Source organism: Orbicella faveolata, unplaced genomic scaffold (assembly GCF_042242905.1).
Source record: "Orbicella faveolata isolate gen_17 unplaced genomic scaffold, um_ofav_v1 contig_24, whole genome shotgun sequence".
Lineage (NCBI taxonomy): Eukaryota > Metazoa > Cnidaria > Anthozoa > Scleractinia > Merulinidae > Orbicella > Orbicella faveolata.
The window spans coordinates 8,742,589-8,750,749 of NW_028301552.1; the positions used below are offsets into that span (position 1 = coordinate 8,742,589).

At 35.7% G+C, this 8,161-nt stretch overlaps 1 protein-coding gene across 1 annotated transcript in view; it reads right to left on the bottom strand.

Annotated features, from left to right (window-relative positions):
* Positions 1-7,997: 7,997 nt before the first annotated feature.
* LOC149110269 (molecular chaperone MKKS-like) overlaps positions 7,998-8,161 on the bottom strand; it is a 34,390-nt gene continuing 34,226 nt past the window's right edge. The window contains exon 10 of the mRNA XM_089291080.1: positions 7,998-8,109. The gene's annotated coding sequence lies outside the window, so the exon portion shown is untranslated. The remainder of the gene's footprint in view (positions 8,110-8,161) is intronic.

Below are 8,161 nucleotides of genomic sequence, written 5' to 3' on the forward strand. Positions count from 1 at the left end.
CTTTTTTTCTTAATTAATTCAATATGGTGTCATTGTTAACTTCTGTAAACCAAACTTTATTCGTTCTTCTGTAAATTAATTGTTAAAAAAGGATTGTAATTGATGTAATTGTGGAAATAAAAAATCCCAAATGAAGAAAAAAAGGAACATAAAACAGCAACGAAAACGTCACCAAACAAAAGGTTTATTGAGTAGAACAATGGCTGTGCGCGTGCGTTTTAAGTCTTTGTGCATTTTGTAGCCGTAATGTGACATGAACAGGTTCTGTGCATTTTGAAGAACGTAGGTCGGGATGGCAAATTTTTTGTATTTCTTTTTGGAATGGATCGCTGGCATTACATATTTAGTTTGAGCAAGTTTTAAGTACTGATTGGGGTACGGAGCAGATATCCAGATTGTTACGAGATTAGAAATATCATTTTTCTTTCTAGGAGTCGTCCCTGGCGTAGGTATCGTCGTTGCTTAAGCTAACTATTTCATTTCTTATCCACAACTCAAAATTTATTCTTTCATGTATAAAAAACAGAGGTTTTCGCATGCAGTTTCCAATGAAATTGAAAACAAAGTAGTGAGTTTAAAACCAGTCAAGAAGTAGAATCTTTTAAGTCGATTTAAATAAGCGACAGAAATTCCATTTATTAATTATATCATCCGCGTTTTTTTCCAGGACTTCCAGTTCGACGTCTAGCTGACCTTGTATCATGTCTTTAATATCGTTGTGTTGACACAGTTTCAATTTACGTTTTATGATCAGTTATAATAATTCATGAGTCTTCTTTAAAATTTGTATTTTCTGAATATTTTAGCACAAAGTTTCGTCCAATAGATAATACGGCCAGTCAACAATGCTCCTTTCCCCCATTGGCATGTCATTCAAAACGTTTTTTCACATGAAACACTCTAATAAGTACAATTTTGCTTTGTTAAATTTTTAAATGAACTTCAGTTTTCGGTTAACATTGTATCACGAACATTTGATGAGAGAAAATTTGATGAAAGAGAACTCATCACAAATTGCGAAAAAACGTTTTCTCCGCGAAATTTAACCCATAGACCTAAATTAAGTCATAGCAATTTTTTTTTAAACTTTCTCTCTTTCTGATCTATCTACGAGTCCGTGAAAGAATTAACCCCCCAAAGAAGACATTGCACAGATTTTGAATGGTCCATGTGCAAATATATTCTGAAATCATCTAAATATATTCTGAAAGTCCCTATATATTTTGGCCGTTTTTCATTCTTTTGGAGGGATGGGTCGGTTAAAATATTCAAAAAAGTATCCTTACGTGCTTTCATAAGCATGCCGTGATGAAAAAAGAAACTACTCAGGGCTCCATTAATGTAAACATTATGCAAGTAAAAAAACAAGTTGAGAATTAATTTCAAAGGCACTTCAATAAGCTTGTATACTCTGGTACTGGTAGAAGTCACATTGCCAAATCCTGTATTAACAAATTCCAGTAACGGTATGAAAGTTGTTTCATGGTCTCCTTTTACAATTGCTCACCAAGTTCATTCAATAATCTTCCTCCGAGTAATTAAGAAGGAATCTACAAGACGTTTGAGTAACAAGTGGAAAAAAACTTTGTACCGAGATTATTCACATCGTATTGCAAACGGCTGTGCGACTGTTTTAAACATCTTCTCAAAGGAAATTATTTCTAACGACACCAAATGTCGACTGAAACAGATTTTGAAGTTCATATGAAATACTTGAAATTACTGGTGAAATGAAACTGATGATGAAGGTTTACCTTTGCTTGCACAATTTCTCTAAACTTTGAAACTTATTTTCCCACATTTCCATGGGAAATGGTTTTCGGTGTTCTTTCAAGCAACTATTTATATCGTAACCTTTTAGAAAATGCAGAAAGGACTGCAAGATACTTAGAATTACTCTGGATGGAGCTTTTTGTCCAATAAAAACTGAAATTGCTCGATTTCCTCTCGGATTTTGTCTTAATTATTATTGTAGAACTAATTAATGATTAGATCTGAATAAGGCAACTTTAATTATTTTATGCTCAATTCAGTGGAACGTTTTCATGTGACGTCATCAAGCGTTTAAATCCAAACGTAAAGAACCACCAGAGTTTCTATCCTCATCAGGCATAAGAGGTACGAAAATTATACACCTTGACAGCATTTCAGCGCAATGGTGTCCTTCGTTTGGTAACAAGTGCATTTTGAATTTTAGAGTTATGGCAGTGCGGAACATCGCGTTTGTCGAAAAATATATACTTATCTCATGATTTTTAGCCCTTCGTGAAATAAAAGTAGCAGTTAAGTGTTCATATGTTGGTTTGTGCAGAATAGGCAATCAATGGCCTAGATAACCAAGAAGATCCAGATTGTCGCACTATTTTCCGGCTGCCATATTGGCGAATCTTTGCTGAGGTCATTTTTTTACATTTTTCCTCATTGACATACTACTATGCACGGAGAAGGTATCACGCTAGACACGAATTGACTACAACAATTTAAAGAGCTTGTGAAATTTAGTAATTGGTGAAATTTTTGGCTCTTTGGCTGAAATATTCGAGGAGAAATTGGCCTTCAAAAACCGCCAAATTTCTGGGTGGCAAACGCCCTAATGAGCATTTACATTCTTTGTTAAATTTTGAGTTTTTAAACCCGCATCGCTCAAACATTATTCAATACATCGAGCTCAAATTCCTTGACACAGTTGATCGTGCTATGCCCTTTCAATATTCAGAATTTCCATCAGAAACTGTATCACTTATGGGGCAAATATTGTAAACAAAGATTCGCCAATTGGTGTACCACGGAGGTACACCAATACGGCGGCACCATACTGAGCTCTTTAAATTTGTGCAAAACATTTAGGCAAATAACTGAAGTTTGGGACGGCGCATAGACCTAAAACCTGGAGAGGAGTCTCCTTTATTTATCTTCAATAAGATCAAATTTCCTTGTTTTTTTCCTATTGCACGACAGTGAAAACGATCTATTGTAGTCCGGCTCTCTGACTAGCTGTGCGTTTCCAAGATTTTTTTCAAGATTTAAAATCCTTCTTTACTCGACAAAAACAAACAAACAAACAAAAAACAGAAGAAGTCCTTTTTAGAGCAATCTTACTTTTAATTTGGCTCATTGTGATACCGTCAAGAGTTATACGGCTGTACAAACAGTACTCTTACATGAAGTTTGCAATGTATGAGAAGTGACGAACTGGAAGATTAAAATCTTTCAATTGAGATACTTCACTTTTTATTCTCGAGAATACTACTCAAATGCAAAGGATATATACATGCAAAACGACAGTTCGATGTATCATTTATCTCGGCTTAATGGGAAAACTAGTGAGCATTCACGAGATGATTTTATTGATAAGCTGCGGCCATGTATTAATTACTTACTACCCCTTCCTCTTCATTTAAATTTTTCTCAAAAAGAAACCACCATTGTTCTCAATTTAGCAAAATACTTTTTTTCCCTTATCTCAATTTCCACAACTTTTGGTTATGGTCTTCATCAATGCCTTGAAAAAAACAAGAATTACGAGAAATAATATTCGATGGTTTCAGGTTGACCTTCAGCATAACGAACTGAGTGGTAACTTTTAACACATCCCATGCTCAAAATGTATATTCTCATTACTGGTTTTCTCATATTGTTTTAAATGTTAACTCTGAGAATTAAGTTTTTCAAAGTGGTAACTCTTAAGTACATCCCATGCTCAAAATGTGTATTCTCGTTACTGATTTTCTCATATTGTTGTTAATATTAGTTCTAAGAATTTGGTTCTTCATCAAGACAATATTTTCTAGTTTATCAGTTTCTGAGATTTTCATAATTCTTTCGCTGCAACTGTCAAAAGTTAACGAGAGTAGAAATAATGTACTTATCTGAGATTTGATGTTTCCAATAGTCAACTTGTGCCAGAGTCCAACGGTACATTGCGATCCAAGATGGCCACCCTTTCTGTCAACAGTGATATATCAGCCGCCTGGAGCGAGAGAGACAGAAAAAAGAATATTTAATCAACACTACCTTGTCAACTAATACATTTACAGCAGTGTTAGATACAGTTGATAACTATGTAAATTTTCAGAAAACAGTAGTGCTTTGATATGTTTTCGAATTTTAGCATTTTCTTCAAAAATGAAATAGAATTCCCATGGAATCCACGATGGGTTGTAGTGTTCGCGCTTCTAAGAATCAAGGACAATGCTTTCTAACTTGGTTATAATATAAGCTTGCTATTAAAATTGGATTTAATGATTATTAAAGAATCTTTTTTATGAATATTTACGTCGTGGTATTCTCCTCTTCACCTAAACGTTTTCAGACGCTTAAAATTCCAAGAACGTAAAATGAAAAGTGCAAGATTTTCCTTCACATAATAACTCCACCCTCCACGCTTTTGTCCTCCACGCGTTTGTCCTCCCAAACAAACGGTAGTCTCATTGTAATAATTATTATCGAACATAATACAGTGCACGTGTATTGTACTGATATAAATATGGCATTTTCTGGACAACAAGACAACCGTAGGCTTATATGCAGCAATGGTACAAAACTTGAAAATCTATCAATTTTACAATCAGAATCAAGATTTTTAACACTCTTGGAGTGTAAAGATAGGAAAACCATTTTCTACTTATCTGAGCCGAGATGTTTTTCCAATAGTCATCGATCGTACGCCAGAAGTGAAGCTCTGCACACTGCCATCCAAAATTCAGTCAACGTTGCTGAAATTCAATTAATTAAGGTTGATGAATAAATCCAGAAACTCGTGAACTGTCCTTCAACACATCTTTGGTCATCCTGGAGATAGCAGAGCAAACGGCAGCAACTTTAGTTATTTAAACACCTAGGTTTACTTATGATTATTTCATGGACAGATAACTTGCTCACCCAAAAACTTGTTCGCATGTTGTGGTCAGAAAGTTGAACTATAATAAATGGCCGTCACAAATTAAAACAATCGATTTGGAACAACGCTTCATCTTTCATGTATTTCTATTCAACTTGGTAGCGTAAGAATGAGTTGATAATGAAGGACAGCGGCCATTTACGATAAAACATATGCTGTAAGGTTGATTTACTTACTTTTTAAATTAATCCTCTTCGTTCTCTGTGGGACACAAGGCAGCCAGAATCCATCTACATCTCTATTTTGTACGGTATGTTGTTCCTCATTGAGCTCATGGCAGGCGCCAGGTGGTTTTTGGCCGACCAGGTTTGCTGTTGCCAGTTGGTGTCCATCTGTAGGCAACCATGGGAAGTGTGTGGTCAATCCATCGGATTCATCTGCGTTTGATTTCCATGACAACATTCTGGCAATAAGTTTTTCTGTCAACGGATCAGAGATAAAGAGCAATATTCACTGCTTGCAGACATTGACGTCAATTGTTTTGAATTCAATTTTCGTACAACCAAACAGCTCTTTGTTTCAAAAGCCAATTGCTCTCGTGTTGGCCAACAAATAACAATATAGCTAGCCTAACGAGCTTGCAAATCTTTTCCTGCGCTGAGAATTTTGCTATTTTTTGCTCATTTTCCTCATTGAACTACGCCTATAGGCTCGTCAGTTAGCCTCAGCTCAGATAAATTTTTTTTAGAATTAATAAACGAATTTGCCAGTGTAGTCAATAAGTTAGAAGTTCTTAGATTCTTGCTATGGATTTCAAAAAATTCTTTTTTTAAACAGAAAAACATGATCGCAAGACGATAAACTGAAGCATTCTACGAATGGATTATGTCTAAAAAAAAACAACAAAAAAACAGTAAAGCTTTAGTGCCACCAAATCGTAAGATCTTAGACTCGGTACACGATTTCCTGTATTTGTAAGATAAATGAAAAATGTTTTAACTTTATGGTACGAAATAAATAAATACGTGTCACTTTTGTCTGTGGGTTAATTTTAAGCAAAAATACGTCCAAACACGAGACTCGTCCATTAAAATTACGAAACATTCAGCACCAAGGCATACAAAATTACCAGCGACATGCACTCATTTTGAAATCGGTCACATTCTTTATTAAATTGCAAACCGGTTCTAATGTCACGTCTGAATGCCCCTAAACTGGACTTAGCTGCAAAACTTCAAAGGATTATATTAAATGAAATCTAGCGACAACTGTGATTCACTTATCTGAACTTCAACGGAGTTGTCGTCAACATGAAACTTGCCAGGAGTCCATAGCTGGTCGTGCTACACTTCATTTGAATTGGTGAATGACGCCTGTCACTCCAATTCAATTCCTTTGGATACAACATTACTGCCTTTGGTCAATCCTTGTGGAAAAACAGGAAAGTCATGGTTAAGTTTTTCGCGTGTTGACTCTAGCAAAACTGACTTGAATGAGTATCAGTATCAGTTAACGGACGTCTATCGGCCTTGCACGTAACAAAACTCCCTCAAAATGTGGAATAACACTTTTAAACGACTACCAACAAAGTGGTGCACTGCAGTGGGAACGAACTGAGGATTAGTTATAGGTTTTGATATAACTACATAACTGTTCTCTTCGTATCAGAGCAAAGGCAAAGGCGGTTGGAATTTTCTCTTTTTATAACAGTTAAAAAGAGTGTACATGGTAGCGCTCCGAGGTGACGAAACAAATTGCGAATGACAAAGTCAAACGGCAAACCAAGTAGATTATCAAGCTGTAAACAAACATTTTATTAAAAATAATCATTCAGTTACCCACAAGAGAAATGTTTGGTATTCGGTTTTTCAACTTCGCCTAAATGCAATCTTCGGTGTCAAGGAAAAACACATGCCCCTCGAAGCTTTCACAGCACTGAGGAAAGTTTTATTATACCATTAAATGATCAAATTGAAAGACGGGGGAAACAGCTAGGACACGTAACTAGCTATAGAAAATGTAGACGTAGAAAATGAAGATGTAGAAAATGAAGGAAGCACATCGACCAAGATGTCTTCGCCCTTGCCTTCAATTCAACGGCGATAAATAAAGAAAATATGGACTTGCCTGAAGGGAGCACAGCGACTAAGATGTCTTCGCCCTTGCCTTCAATGCAACGGCGACCGACGCTAAAATGGGTGTGTCATTCTACACTTCTTTATATATACCCACATTAAAATTCATTACAGCCGCGAGAAATATGTTTTGAACAAAAGAAATGCATCCCACGTTAAGATTGTGTGCTTTGAATTGTGAAAAATGAGCAACTTGGGAGAAAAACACGCACGTGAAAGGAATTTTGATCCGAATATGCTATGTTTGTAGTTAATAGGCCAATTTTGATATATTAAAATTGTAACTTGGCTCCGCGAGGCTTAACGGAAAATTAAAAAAAGAAGTTAATTATTCATCAATTAGACCCGAGGCGGTCTCTTTTGTTTTATTCTCCTAAGCCTCGGAGCTAAGTAAGACATTTAATAAATCGAAATTGGCCTCTAACTGTCGAAAATCCCATAGACAAGAACACCGCGGTGAAGCGTCGTAAAACGTACTTTTGGTCCAGCTAAATAATTACAGTTGCGTCATAATTCAACTTTAATAATGACGAAATTTATGCGCGCGCAAAATTATGACGCATACTCAATTTTCTTACCTCTTTTTCACGTCTTTGGAAATTATCTTTGGAAGAAAAACTTTACTCTGACAATGAATAAGCTTACGCAATCGCATGAAGATCTAACCGTCGATACAACCAACATTTTTAATTTTGAGCGTAAAAATTCCTGCGGACGAAGTTCGCTGGAAAGAACGTGCTGCACTACGGTATTTTAATTTAGCGCTTCTATATCTAGAATTTAGTTTCTTTGTAGAATTTAAATCTTGCCATTTGTTCGGTTTCTTTTTAACATTTTCTTTAGTTCTCATAATTTCTCGTGATTTTTTTTTACGGAAATAGCCAAATTTAAGCTTATTTAAAGGAGCTCAGTCACGGTTTGCGCAAATTGAAGAGTTTAGCCTCAATTTTTCAAATTCGTCGTTTGCAATCCGTGTTAATCTTCTCCATCCTTAGCCATCTTTGTTCCTTTATTGTTTATCATTATGTCTTTGGTGTTTTTCTATCTTATTAAACTGTTATTTTTCAGGTTTCCTGTACCTTCCGTATCTGAAGGTTTATCCTGTCCATTTGACGCGGTGAACCAGCTTTTTGACTGCAAAAGTACACAAAGGAAAGGTTAACAAAGATTGCCAGAGATAAAGTTC